Source organism: Aulonocara stuartgranti (assembly GCF_965226115.1).
Source record: "Aulonocara stuartgranti genome assembly, chromosome: 19".
Lineage (NCBI taxonomy): Eukaryota > Metazoa > Chordata > Actinopteri > Cichliformes > Cichlidae > Aulonocara > Aulonocara stuartgranti.
This window is the reverse complement of record NC_138955.1, coordinates 16,010,496-16,026,385: the sequence shown is the minus strand read 5'-3', so window position 1 is coordinate 16,026,385 and position 15,890 is coordinate 16,010,496. Positions and strand designations below refer to the sequence as shown.

The following is a 15,890-nucleotide window of genomic DNA, read 5'->3' as shown; positions in this document are numbered from 1 at the left end:
CGCTGGACAGTCGACAGGACAAGAAGTATTCGCTCATGAATTCAATTAACTGCACACAGCCACGCTCGATTGGTCCGAGCTCTGCCCAATCACTATCACTATCTGTCATGCTCCCTGCTGGAGAGAGCCGCACACACTCGAGCAAAGACGGAGAGGGAAAAACATCTATTCTACACTCCTAAGATTTTTTTTCTTTTTTTACTGCAGAAAAATGACAGATATTGTACTGAGTGTAAAATAATACATGTGTACAATATTGTTGGATTACCCATCTGTTTTTCTTTTTTTTAATCTTATATACACACCGGACTCAAACATTGTCCATACATCTCTACTTTTTAGGTTTATTGATATTTTTACTCTGTCTGATCTAAACTATAAATGACAGACGAGATAACAGCCTCAAAACAACGAGCAAGGAAACACCGACGTTATTGAACTGGTTCTAAGAATTCTCAACTACAGCTACACAACAGAGGCCACATTGAGTTTAAGGCAATGTCACAATGTAAAACACTTGGCAACTCTTGAAAAAGTTGAAAGACAGACACAGCACTCTTGATCCGAAAAGCCAAGCATTTTGGCCTCTACCATCTTGGGTCTTTGAAGTGACTGACAAACTGGGGGACACACATATGGCAGCAAGTTCACCAGTCTCAAGATTGCATTACTGCTCTATTGTCTATTTGACTCTACACTGGGACAAATTTACAAAATGATTAACCAAATTAACATTATTATATACTCAGTCTTCAAAATCACAGATAGTAGATAGATAGATAGAGGTAGAAGGATTCTTTTTCACCCTATACACTCAATCTTTATGCAACCTTTGAAGGTTGAAGCGACTTTTGAACTGGCATGCTCTATAGTAATTATTTGCGTTATTGCAGTAAATACACACTGGACCTGGTACAGGTGCAAGGTGTGTTTTGTGTGTCACACACTGTGTCCGCTAGCTAAAGTTACAGTATTTCCCACGGAGAGAAAAGAGTGAACACTAACTTTACAGACAGAAAAAGATGTCCTCATTTCTAATCACATACTGGATCTGTATATGTCTTTTCATAAATTTTGTAATTTAATATTGTAAAACGTCTGCAAAACAAACATAAGTTATACTTAATTTCTGTAATTCAAATGTTGCATGAAAATACTGGAGTTTCTAGCAGGATAAAAAGGTTAGTTTTCTGTACTGTGATGGATTTAGAGTGAAGAACAGTGTGTTGGACTGGTGCACAATGGCTGTGGTGCTTATGGTCTGTACTCAGTTATGTAGCAGAGATTAATTTGCATTTAAGCTTATGAAGATTAGATTCATTCACTGAATTCAACCTTTATACGTTTGGTACAAAGAGAGTATAAACAGAAGGCCCGGGATCCTGAATCGGCCCAGCAAAGACTCCAGTCAGACTCACTGGACGTCTTTGGAAAATGTTAGGGAGGCAAAGATTTTAGACTTTTAATCATATTTTCTTGTATTTTACAGCTTGCCCTACTAACAAAGAGCTCGACCATGCCCATTCACACTGCACCAAAGTAATGAAGTACAAGATATACCTGTACAATTAAATGATAAACAATTAAGGTGCCTGTTTTTTTCACTACTAAAGGTCCACAGTATACAGTATATTAAAAATGCAACATTTTCTGTGGATTAACAAAAACGTTCTGCTTTATAATTCCAGTACGGTTTGGGCAGGAGGCTACCAGAAGATTTTACATCATTTTACACAGCAACTTCTTAAATTTAAACCCAGAGTGCTGACAGATTTCTCTCATTAACTACAGCAGCATTTCTTTATCATGTAGAGAAAACTGAGACTTACTATTGAAATTGCACTTCTTTTTCTTATACTGAGATATCTCAGATTGATTAAATGTGCTGTTATACTCACCCTCTACAATGAAGGCAACAGATAATAGTTATTTTTTTGAAATTCTCTTTCACTGCTTGTGTTCTTCACAACAGATTCAAGCTGAGTACATTTATTAGAACTAGAATTTAGACAGGAATAACATTTATCTTCTCGTACTAATAGTAAGGTTCATTTAACTTTACACAATGCATGGCAGAGCTGTCCGCCAATGCATTACAAAGGCTGTACTTTTTCACTTTTACTCGAGTAAGAAGTTGCTTTAGTACTTTAACATTTACTGGAGTATTTTTTAAACACAGTGTCTGGACTTCTACTTAAGTAAAGAATGTCTGTACTTTTGCCATCTCTGTAATACTTGACCTTAAAAAATGGAATATTAAAGTTTGGTTTCTGTGTAAGTACTATAAAATAAATTCTACTTGATTTGACACTCTCTATACACAAAAATGAGCGGAAAAGGTTCCTCTTGTGGTGGAACAACAGCTATACTAAACAAGCCCATTCTAAGAGCTGTCATTGAACGTAGTTCTTGCACTGTGGGCACAAAAGATAGAAGTACTTTCTACAAGTTAGTAGAAATCTCAGAAAGTTCCGGTGTGCACTGCACACGGTTGAAAAACAGGTATTTAAATATAAAACTATAATTTGCATATGTGTAACTTTGTTTTGTTGTTGACTTTCACACAGTTATAATGATGCTGTATAATTCTTAGCATTGTTTCCTCTGGTTATTTTTCTCAGTTTGGTTGCCCGTGGTCTGACTTCATAAGACATTTTATACCACCAGAAAGCTTTCAGGAAAATAATATCAACATTAGAGCCAGTGGAAAATTTCTCTCAATGTGTTTTTTTTTCTTTTATCTGCAATGTTGTGGTCATTTCCTTAAAGTATACAAAAGAGTGAAATTCACAAAGTGCATCATTGTATGACATGCTGGCTGTTCCAACTTTTGTTTCTTGCATTACCACGACTCTGCATCTACAAAGCTAAGTAAACATTGTTACCAACCAATAATACAGATCAGCTTTGACATCAAAGCGTCTTTCCCACAGTCAGGGCGACTGTGGTGAGACTGTAGCCTTTGTTTTGTTTAAAATGATCAGCATTATGCCACGGGGCTTTGATTCCACAGCACTGGCCTTGATGTTTCATATCTTTTTCAGTCTGATGAGCAGGTTTGGGTTTATTTCACGGGAGAAATCATCTCAGTGCACTAACTTTAAGGTAAAAAGTCATAACCACTATTTTTACTCCACTACAGGAAAAATGTTTGCTACCCATTGCTGACACACTGACTTCTTCAGAAGGTGATGCAATATATCAGAGGCTTTTTTAAGGACGTAAATTTTTGTTAATGCTGTTGAAATTTGTACCAGCAATAGATCAAAGTCATAAAACATCATAGAGCAATACTTTTTAGTGCACTGAACAGGATCAGTGAAATCGCTTAAAAACATAGAGCTTCCTCAAGAGTTTGAAGACATTTCAAACAGATAACCATTTAAAAATGAAATATATTGTAGGTTAGGGTTAGGTCATTGGTAGAATGAATATATATATATATATATATATATATATATAACAAGACTAACAAGACTAGTTAACAAGACTGGCTACGGATACCGACTACGGAACGGAGCAGTTGTCAGCCACCTCCTGTACATGGATGACATCAAGCTGTATGCCAAGAGTGAACGAGACATCGATTCACTGATCCACACTACCAGGCTATACAGCAATGACATTGGAATGTCGTTCGGACTGGAGAAGTGTAGTCGGATTGTAACGAAGAGAGGGAAGGTAGTCAGAACTGAGGGGATTGAACTACCAGAAGGCAACATTGCAGACATAGAGGACAGTTACAAGTACCTGGGGATCCCGCAGACGAATGGGAACCATGAAGAGGCCGCCAGGAAAGCTGCAACCACCAAGTACCTGCAGAGGGTCAGGCAAGTCCTGAGGAGTCAGCTGAATGGTAAGAACAAGATCCGGGCCATCAACACGTACGCCCTGCCCGTGATCAGGTACCCTGCTGGGGTAATAGGCTGGCCAAAGAAGGAGATAGAAGCCACTGACATAAAGACAAGAAAGCTCCTTACCATGCATGGAGGGTTTCACCCCAAGTCCAGCACCCTGAGGCTGTACGCTAAGCGGAAGGAAGGGGGCCGGGGACTGGTGAGTGTCAGCACCACAGTCCAGGATGAGACAACGAACATCCAAGAATACATTGGGAAGATGGCCCCAACTGACCAAGTGCTCAGTGAATACCTCAGGCAGCAGAAACCCAAGAAAGAGGAGGGAGACGAGGAACCATCATGGAAGGACAGGCCCCTGCACGGTATGTACCACCGGCAGATAGAGGGGGTGGCTGATATCCAGAAATCCTACCAGTGGCTGGACAAAGCTGGACTGAAAGACAGCACAGAGGCACTAATCATGGCAGCACAAGAACAAGCTCTGAGCACAAGATCCATAGAGGCTGGGGTCTATCACACCAGGCAAGACCCCAGGTGCAGGCTGTGTAAAGATGCCCCAGAGACAATCCAGGGTGCAAGATGCTAGCAGGCAAGGCATACATGGAACGCCATAACCAAGTGGCCGGCATAGTGTACAGCAGGGGTGCTCAATACGTCGATCGCGATCGACCAGTCGATCGCAAAGGTAGTATTGGTAGATCGCATGGCATTAAAAAAATAGATGCCAGCCTATCATCCATCCCGTCACTTGATTGATACAGGGAAGCCAGTCAGATGACATCGGATTTTTTCTGACGCTTAGGTCGCTGCGCAAACAGCGGCGCGAAGTGTAGTAAAACTGACAAGCTAGTCAGCGAGTTAACTCCAATTTTTAGCTCTCGGTTTTTTCTAAACCTAAGAAAGGGTTAAAAATGAGTGAGGGAGCTGGACCAAGTAAGAAGACAAAAACGTATCACTTTCATACGGAATGGGAGGAGGACTTTTTTTTCACGATGTCATTTTCGAAGTGCGTTTGCCTCATCTGCCAGGCTGCCATCGCAATGCCAAAGAAGGGAAATGTGGAGCGGCATTTTCGAACTGTTCACGGAAAATACGACACTACATTCCCGCCGAAAAGCGAGCTAAGAAAGAAAAAGGTGAAGGAACTAAAATCCCAGTTGTCCGGACAGCAGTCATTTTTCACACAACAAACTTCAAAAGCGAAAGCCGCCACCGAAGCATCGTTCCGGGTGAGTCACATCATCGTTAAAAACAAGAAGTCTTTTCAAGATGGAGAGATGGTAAAAGAGGCATTCGTTGAAGCAGCTGACTCATTGTTCCGAGACTTTAAAAATAAGGCAGAAATAACATCTTCGATCAAAGCTCTCCAGCTGTCAAGAAGTACAGTTACACGGCGCTGTGAAGCCATGGCGGAGGATTTAACCCAGCAACTTTGGAAGGACATCGGAGATTGCCAGTGTTTCTCACTGCAGTTGGACGAATCTACGGACGTGAGTGACACAGCCCAGGTGTGCATTTTCATTCGTATGGTGTTTACTGATATCACTGCAAAAGAAGAGCTATTAACAGTCCTGCCCATGAAAGAACAGACGCGAGGAGAGGACATATTTCAGTCGTTCAAAAACTTTATCGAGAAAACCCAGCTCCCAGTGTACAAATTGGTGTCTATTACCACAGATGGAGCACCCGCAATGGTTGGCCGCTTGAATGGATTTATTGCCAAGTGCAGGCAGGACGATGCTTTCCCGGACTTCCTAAATTACCATTGCATAATCCACCAACAAGCGTTATGCGCTAAAATGCTCAACATGAAGGAGATCATGAATGTTGCAACGAAGATCGCCTGTTCTATTCGCGCCAGATCTCTTCAAAGACGGTTATTTCGTGCACATCTGAAGAACGCTGACTGCGACCACTCTGAGCTGTTGCTACACACTGACGTGAGGTGGCTTAGTCGAGGGAAATTCCTGCAAAGATTTCGAGAGCTCTGTCCGGAGATTAAGGAGTTTTTCCGTGTAGCTGGACAAGCAGAATACATGCAACTTAATGACGGTCAGTGGCTATTAGACTTGGCATTTTTAACCGATCTGACAAACATGTTGAATGACCTTAATCTACAGCTGCAAGGAAAAGACAAAACAGTGATCAACATGATCAGCTCAGTTAATGCTTTCAAACGAAAGATGCAACATCTCTCTTTAAAGCTGCAGCGCCATGATTTGATAAACTTTCAAAACCTGGCGTCAGAGCTGGAGATGCAAGGGATGGCCTGTTTGCAACTTGACAGTGCACGCTACACAGAGCAGATTGACAATTGTCTGTCAGAGTTTGACAAACGCTTTCAAGACTTTTCTTTGCTCGAGCCAGTCGCTACCTTCATGTGCTATCCTTTTCGGGAAGATGCTGATGTCGATTCACTCGCATCAAAAATTGCAAAACTATTTCACCTGAACTCTTCTGGAGTGGAAGATGAGATTTTGACACTACAAGCCGACATTGAGCTGAAGTCCAGAGATCATGGACAGTTCTGGAACTTACTCACAGAAGTAAAGTACCCCAACATGAGGAAATGTGCTGCCTCTCTTTGACTGCATTATTCGGCTCCACTTATTTATGTGAGTCATCATTTTCCCACATGAACATCATTAAGTCCAAGTAACGTTCCACCATGACTGATGAACATTTGGAAGTGTGTTTGAGGCTGGCCGTCAGCAGCTACTCTCCGGACTATGCATCCCTGGCTGATTCAATTCAGTGCAAGTCATCAGAGTAAACTCAGGTAATGACAAAAAATTTACATTGTTAATTGTGTTGTGAAATATTGGATATTGCAGTTATGCATGTATATACATTGTACATATAAAGAATCCTCAATATATTTATAAATAAGTATATGTTTTGGATTTTTGTAGTGGGTAGATCATTTTGACTTGGTCATTTTATAAGTAGCTCACATGCGGAAAAAGTGTGAGCACCCCTGGTGTACAGGAACATCTGTGCCGAGTATAACCTGGAAGTCCCAAGGTCAAAATGGGAGATGCCCCCAAGGGTGGTGGAGAATGACCGAGCTAAGATCCTGTGGGACTTCCAGATACAGACGGACAAAATGGTGGTGGCTAACCAACCGGACATAGTGGTGGTAGACAAACAGAAGAAGACGGCCGTAGTGATCGATGTAGCGGTTCCGAATGACAGCAATATCAGGAAGAAGGAACACGAGAAGCTGGAGAAATACCAAGGACTCAGAGAAGAGCTCGAGAGGATGTGGAGGGTGAAGGTAACGGTGGTCCCCGTGGTAATCGGAGCACTAGGTGCGGTGACTCCCAAGCTAGGCGAGTGGCTCCAGCAGATCCCGGGAATAACATCGGAGATCTCTGTCCAGAAGAGCGCAGTCCTGGGAACAGCTAAGATACTGCGCAGGACCCTCAAGCTCCCAGGCCTCTGGTAGAGGACCCGAGCTTGAAGGATAAACCGCCCGCAGGGGCGTGCTGGGTGTTTTTCCATCAGGGTTTGCCAGTTACTGAAAGTGTGTGTGTGGATCTGCCTTAACTTAGTCAATATAAAACTTATAAAGTCTGATTGCTAAAGCCTCAGTCACACACACCTGGAAACTTGCAGGGAACTCCTCGCCAACCTCTTGTCGCTAGGGAAAAATATCTATTCGCCGACTCGTTTGTGAGTGGTTGCTGGCGCCAAAAGGAGCTGCACCAAAAATCTCCTTGTGATTGTTTTCATCACTAGCAGATTACCACTGTCACCCGCATGAAAGTCACAGGCTGTATCCCTCTTTGCACCCAGTTTCACCTAGCATCTGCTAGCAATCTATAGCAACCATTCACCAACTGGTTGGAGAATACAAATTTATTCCCAGTGACATGAGTTTGCTGAGTGGTTTCCTAATGGTCTCTTGGCCTGCGTGACGAGAGCCTTAGCAGTTGATTTTACAGCATCTACCACCAACCTCAAGCAACCACTTGTGTATCCCTCAACCGGTTGACATTTTTCCATAGTGACTGAAGGTTGCCAAGGGGTTGCCAACCAATCCCTAAGCCTGTTTCACTGGGGCCTGAATTCCTCACAAATTCCCTTCTGTTATGTTAAGATAATACTAAGAACTGTACACATTATAGACCAATAAAAGATTTCTGTTGCTATAATCAACAACTGGTTAAGCTACTTCCCAACCCTTCTGTACCTACATAAAAATGATTACATAAAATGTGCTGTTTGATATTAAACGGATAGGAGAAACTCAATAAACAGATTCACCCCAGAAGTCTTCATCCATAAATATGCTTTACAGACTGTAATTAGATTTAATGTTGCTTTAACTTGATTGACTTTTTGTCAATACTAGTTTAAGTCCATAACATCCAGAAATTTCCTCCTCTTTGCCAGGTTTGTGCTGATTCAGACATCTGTTCCATTTGGCGTATGCATGTTGTGAACACTCTACTTGGTGCCCTGGGCCATTTAACACTTGCTCAATATCTTAAAATGAAACTGCCTGTATAGATTGCCTTGGAAAGGTGCCTGCAACAGAAACACAGTTTGGGTTGAGGGGATGCTGCTTGCAGAAAGGCCTAAGGCAAGAGATTAGAGGTAGAATGTGATAAAGCTTAGTACTGCCAGAAAGGCTCTTGTCTTGGCAAGTTGTATCTTATGTTAATTGATGAGCTTTGTTTTCCTGTTTTTAACTTTCTCGTAGTTTTTTGTCCTCGTATATTCTCTCAGTGATCCTAACATGTTTTCAAAAGACTTCAAAGTATCCTCAACAAAATACAAGATCAACAGAAATATCCATATAATTAGCTCCAGGTAAATCTCACAAATAGATGGACTTCTGATTGCCTTCAAGGCTCCTAAAGGCTTTGAACGCAAAGTAAATGATAACTTCTTTTTAATATAAGCTTAATTTATTTATGAAGTAGAGATCTGTGATCAAAAGCTGTATTTTTATAGTGCTCTTTTAAGCCAGACCGTGAGGCACAGTATAACAAGTACTCTGCTAGTAAACTCTGATACAACCAGGAGTTGAACAACCAAAACTAATTACAGGTTCATCGTATGCTTCTGAAAGTTCCTTATTAATACCAGACAATATATCATCATGTTGCCTAGCAGCCACATAACAATGGACTAAAATCTGCAGACAGGACAGTGGACCAGTGATTGCAAAATATAAAGATCACCTTATAAATATACGTTAAAGGAACTACACTGAATATTTGGGTTTTTTCATCCCTTTTAAGTGGTGTTGCCCAATCTCTCTCTCTCTCTCTCTCACACAAACAGACACACACAAACACAGTACATTATGAAGAACACTGGTATTAGATGAGCAGCTTGTGTCCTATATTTAATTAAATGTTAAACTGGAATTATGTACAAACTATATTAAATGCAGCAGACATTTTGTCTTTTCTCGTGGCCCAACAACATTATTTGACTTGATTTTATTATTTAATTTTATTTGACTTTTAGAGTGAAATTAGACACTCATTGAATCAGGAAAAAAATTATATGTCCACACGCCTAGCTAATTTGTGTCAGCCAATAAACAACCTGTAACAAAAAATGTACTACATTTAATGTATGTAACTGACACCAAACATACTGTTTAACTGCCACTGAACAACATGAACTCTATGTGGGTTAAATATCTAATCCATAGAGCATTAAATACATGTTATTTATGCTTCTTCATATTACAGTTTATGAACTGCAAGCAGACAGTATAGACATCCAACTAAATTGGTTTATTACATTAGGCATGATTAGATTGATATTAAAACAGATTAGCTGTGATTTTTGAAGCTCAGCCTGAAAGAGTTACGCATGTGGATGTGTACATTTTGTGGTTTTGTCCTTGTTAGAGGTATGGCAATATGGCAATGCATGTTGGTTGGCTGGTTAGTCGGTCTAACTCTTAATTTCCTAATCAGAGTTAAAGTAAAGTAATCAAACAAATATGAAATTCTGTAGAGACATTCATGGCCCTAACAGGTTGAAATTGTGTTTCATATCTTATTAAATAGAACACTTGATGCTTGTTTTGACTGAAAAAGGAGTATCAAGCAGAGTAGCTACTTTGTTGTTGTTGTGACCATACGGTCATGTGAAAGTTTCCACAGGACCCAAAACTAAGTACTCTCACTGCTTGCATAGAAATTATAAGGGTATTATAATTTCTATGCAAGCAGTGAGAGTACTTATTCATTTGATCATCAACAAGTATGAAAAAATACACACACAATTACTGCTTCCATAGGAATAGGAAGTAAGGATAAGCAGCAGTAAGTGCATTTGACCAACACAAGATTTGGCAGTTTGATGGTCTGGGGCATTCAAGGGTCTATTAATACAATGCAATAACCTTCCAAGAAACGGACATCATAAAATGTTAAAATAAAACAGTGACAGTAGAGTTAGAGAAAGACTGAACAAGTATGGCTTACTCGGGAATACTCCCAGGAGAAATCTCTTTACATTTTCAAAGTTGCTGCTAAAGAAAAATGAATTGTGGAATAATAACCTCATACCAACTGTTATGCACGGTGGTGGAGGGGTAATGACTTAGGTTTGTTTTGGAGCGAAAGCTTGGCTGAAATTTGGTTATGCGACAAGACAGTGATGTATCATCGAATGGCCCACCCAAATGTTCAGAGCTCAACCTGACTGACATGCTGTCATGGTACCTTAAGAAAGCTGTGCATGAATGAATGCCTGCAAACCTTAATGAACTGAAGAAACATTATAAAAAAAAAAGCATGAACCACCACATCAATCTAAAAGGCTGATAAAACTAAATTTGCACCAGACAATATGCTCAGCTTGAGGCTGCAAGAGTGAGATTCACACAACAATAGAGGATACTGTGTCTACATCATACTGGCTCCAGCAAGAGGTTAATGTTAATGAAGAATCTTAGCAACTGCATTGGAGGTTGTGAAATTTGGTATACATATTGTTTTAGAAGGAGATGACACATGTGGCATCATCAGCAGCCTAATTTTTATTTAATCCCTTTAAGGCTTAAAAACACTTTTGAAACAATAGTATTGATATTATTTGGAGCTGTGGCCTGAAAGCTGCCTAGTGCAACATTAGGGGTGTAATATACACGTATTGACACTATGTGGACTAAAATATTGGGCCACACCGCTGAGTCTTTTAATTCAGGTATTTTTAGTCCTGCTAGAGTTACATAAAATCAAGGACCTAGCCAAATGGTCTACATGGAACAAGTAGGTTTGTGAAATTTCTTACCTTGTAGATATTCAAAGAGCAACAGCAAGTGGTATTATTGCAAAGTGGAAGTCTTTAGGAACTACAGCAACTTATCTTACTGTAACTTAAGTGGCAGACAACAGAAAGTTACAGATCAGTTGCTGTTTGCTGAGGCGCCAACGCTCTGCTGACTCAATAACTGTAAAGCTCCAAACCTCTTTTGACATCGACGTTAACACAAAAACTCTCCATCAGGAGCTTCATGGCATGGGTTTCTGCGGCCGAGCAGCTCTTGTAGGTGTATTGTGTAGGTGGCCCAGTACTGTAGTCCATACGGTGCAGATATATGGCTGAGAGTTTATTTCATGCACTCAAAGAGCCAAAGTGAAATAGAAATCTAAATTAAAGCCTGATGTCCTGCTATAAAGTGAATGGTTTTTTCCATTACAAAATACCATCAACCATCCTTCCACATGTCCACACTCTGTCCACTACAGTAGCTTTCTCCAAACCCATTTCCCTCATAGCATTCTCCACAGGGCCATGTTTGATTGATGGGCCTAGGGACACTTCATGGTGCTGTGTACCTAATCGTGAAGTATAGACTTGCTGTAACGCTCCATTAATGCCCCGCGGCAGCATGGTGTAGTGGTTAAGGAAATGGACCAAGGAAGAGGAGGTCAGTGGTTCAGATTCCCTAAGGGTTCGCTGCTGCCTTCACTCTGCTCATTGTCCAATTGGAAAAATGAATTGTGACAGTTTGTGGGGTAATTCATGAGCACAAACACAGAATTATGCACTTGAGCAGATAAACGTTGTTATAGACGTTAAGGCAAACGTGACCTTCTGGCTTGTCACAGAGGAAAAAGTCAAATCTGCTATTGACACAATCTGTTAATGAGCTTGTCAGTCATCACAGAAGTGTCTATTTACTCTCAGGTTAAGAGTGTTGCTGACATGTTTGCTGAGTTTGAATGATTACGTTCTCTGGACAGATATGCGACAACCATAAAGAGAAATACTGGCAGAAGGTAGGATTCTAACTTCCTGTCAGAAGGATGAGCACTGGAGATAGGCATACAGCCACACAAGTCACTTTAAGGGCACCAAATTGGATTGCTTGTTGGTCCAGTGACTGATGAGTTAATTAAAGTGGAAGGGTATGGAGAAAGAAGTCAGACACTGCTCCATTTATTTATTCTCTATTGACTATCTCCATGCACTTCACTAGCTAGAGTAATCGCTGCCTTTCTGCCCATGAAAACAACTAAAGAGGAGGAAATGGACTTTGTCAAAATTACAAATCAGGTGCAAAAGATGAAAAGGAGACGTAATTTCAACTGAATGCATCGTATTTAGATGAATTATTAGCTAAATGATTATAAATAATACATCCATTCTGCTAATACAGAATATCTCAAGGCAGACCTGCTAAAAAATCAAATAATGAGTGAATCAGTGAATTAAAACTGTCAGACTGAATCATGCGTTTCTTAAAAAAAGTCTTCCAAGTCTAAAGGAAATTGTTACGCAACCATAACAGTACCAACAGTCTGTGTCCACAGCCTCCTGTCTGCTGAAATTAAAACTTCAAACCTTTGGGACCAAATTAAACACAATTAATCACCGAAGTCTGGATCAGTCTTACAGCTATTCACCCCAAAAGCTTGATAATGGAGGTCATTAATAGTAGTAATTAGCAACTTTTCAGTGCAAGGGACTAGAACAAATAAAGCAAACGAGTGTATTCGTCAGGGATTTAGTGTGAGAGCCTTAATGGAGCACTCTGGCTTCATGTTCTGAGAAGAGAGGTAATTTGAGCTCAGGTTTGTGACAGGTGCTGGAGGAAAAAGTGGGGGAGGTTGAGAACACCACGAAACGTGGTGAGGCCACACGGCGAGCGTGCCGAGACGGATTAGGACTTTGTTTAGAAGTGGGATGTGTGTCGTGGGTGTTGCACTAGGGACCCAGGTGGTGCCCGAAGAGAGCGTGGCACGTCTGCATGCTTTTTTCTCTCTGTCTATCAGCCAGAGCTTATGCACTGTCAGGGAAGAGGAACAGGGTGAACCCAAAACGAAGAACAATTAGATACTGTTCAACTAAAGCTGGATTTGCATGAGCAGCATCATACTCTTTGTAACAGTTACACAAAGACCCACTGGAGAATCACTTCTGTTTTAAGTGAGATGGAAATTGTTTTGATTGATGTGAAGTTAGGCTAATTATATGTTTTTAAAATTTTGCACTTTCATTAGCAGCATTTGATTGAATGATTCAGTTTACAAAGAGAATTTTGGGGTAAGGGAAGACTTACCCCTAGTGAAGACTAGATATGCACTGAACTGAACTGCATTTCCTCTCCTTCTCTTTCTTCCTCTCTTGTCACACTCATATACACAAATGTATTTACATAGCTGATAACCAAATACACCTTTGAACCAAACTCAAGTTTAAACACCTTATTTAAACCAAATCTGAAGACATCCACAAGACAAGTCTTTCCTGCGGTTCAATCTTCCTCTTTCACCTGGAGCTAAATATTGACCAAGCATAAAAGCCATTTCATTGTTGCAGAGTGCAAAGAGACTCTCCCTCCATAAAAGCAGAAGGGATTTGCTGGACTGTGAGCATCTCTCTGAATTTAAAAAAAGGCCCCTGGGAATGATCACCATTTTTCTTTTTTCTTTTTTTAAAAGATGTGCTGTATTTTTTAATACAAAACTACAAGGTAAAGGATCACTTGACTGCATTCCAGTGCTCAGCATAACAAGCAGTCAAATATAAAGTGCAGTGCAGGTCTTTGTTCAAGTGATCCACCCAGAATCAGTGGCCAGAAATCACTACGACACAAACGTGGGAAGAACTGTTTACGTGCAGCTAAAGGTAAAATGCACATGTGTTGATTTTTTGAAGTGGAATGAAGTAAAAACAACCAGTTCAATAATGCAACAATCGTCAAATGTAAATTCACGTTACTTATAAAAACATGGCATATAATTGTAGCATGTAGAAAAGTTCAGTCAGCCTTTCACTTGTTAAATTTCAGAGCCTTCTGACTCATGACCTTAATTAGGTCCAAACTGACTTGTTTGGAGCTGTAAGATCAGATCATCTGTCAGCTGCTGACAATGAGCTTCATAAATTTTCTGACTGTTTAGGCTCCCGGGAGTAAACACTGAAGAAACTGAAGATAACTGATGCCTCGAAAGCAGAAAAAGGCATCTGAAAGATATGAGAAAGCTGCCAGCTTTTTTCCACTTTGCAAAATGTCCTTAAACGAAAATGTGAAAGTCGGGCACAATATATGGAAGACTGACTTCCCTACAAAATTCAGCACAAAAACAAAATCTTAATCATTTTAAAATCATATGCTGCAGACATTATGAATTCAAAATCTTAATCCACATTTCTGGAGGAAAGAATGACTGGAGTTTGATTAAAATAACACCTTGCATGCTGTCAAGTGTGGGTGTGGATATATTCAGATTTGGCATGTATGATAACCAATGGCACATGAAGGATTGCATGAATAGAGCCCAGATTGAATTCCTCTAATTAAAAGCAAATTATGAGTGCTATGTCATGCAGTCAGTTGAGAAGTGTGAAAGGAGGCTGGCTTTAACAATATGACAAAGCTCCAATGTAGACCTCAAAGTCCAACTTAAAGTACTTGAAGAAATTCAAGCTGAAGCTTTCAGAATGGCACTCCAGCTAAAGATCTGTGGGCAGATATTTAACATGCTGTGCCTGAAAGAATATCTCAGAGCTTGAAATGATTGGCAGAAAAAAAGTGTGTGGAAAAAGTAAAAATGGAAAGCTACTACAGCTGCCAAACGATGACACCGAGTCTTAGAAAGAAGCCCAAATTTTATAAATGCAAATTCGATTTTTTTCTTCTTTTTGCAAATTTGTTGTCTTTTAAATAAAAAAAGGTAACACTGCAGTTTGTTGCAGGGGCTCTAGTTATCACGTAATATGTGCATAAAAAGGTAACAAGAAAACGTTTTTAAAGCATCACTTGTAACAAGACCAAAGACTAGAAAAACATCAAGGGGATAAAATGGCCAGAACAGCAGTTTAAACACGAGTTTAAATAACGTGAACAAAGGTAACGTGACTCAACGAGAAAGTATAATGCTGGATTCTCATTATAAATATAATGTTGTAATACATAAATTGGCAGTGTGTTGCTGCCAATTTCAAGATTTAATTTATTTGATTACAAGAAGCTAATGGTGAACCATTTCTCTTGGTCATTCTTAACTTGATTATTGCTTTTTATGTGGGTTCTGTGGTCTCTGAGCTGGTTGGGTAAACAAGTTTTCCTAAATAAGCCTGAAACGAACCCTTGCTTTTTAAAAACTTATACTAGGAAAAATCCCACAGCTTTTGACAAAAAATGTGATTTCTTTTTTTAAATAGAGACATTTTATACATGCAGATTAAGGCATTCTCTTCCAGTAAATCAGCACCGGGTTGGTGTGACAAACAGGTGCTGATTTGCACTTTTCTGCCCGTCAAACATCTGCCAGTTAGAGGAAACAAGGAGTTTATCTGTGTTTCTACATGTTACATGTTTGAGGAAAGTCTGCTGTGCTTCTGCATCTAGTTCAGAGGAAATTGAATCAGTTTTATTAACTCAATTTTGAGGAGCTTTCGAGGTTGACAGAGAAGGATATTATTCCAGTCTAGACCAGCCTACGCATTTCATTCAACAACATGCTGTAATGAAGTTAAAAATGACTGAGTGTAACTATGCAATTTCCATTTTGACATGTTTAAGAACTCAGTCACTCTGCAGAC

General features: G+C 40.0%; 1 protein-coding gene across 5 annotated transcripts in view; it reads right to left on the bottom strand.

Moving 5' to 3' along the window:
• alk (ALK receptor tyrosine kinase) overlaps nt 1-15,890 on the bottom strand; it is a 417,876-nt gene that overhangs the window by 78,152 nt on the left and 323,834 nt on the right. The gene's annotated exons all lie outside the window — the stretch shown is intronic.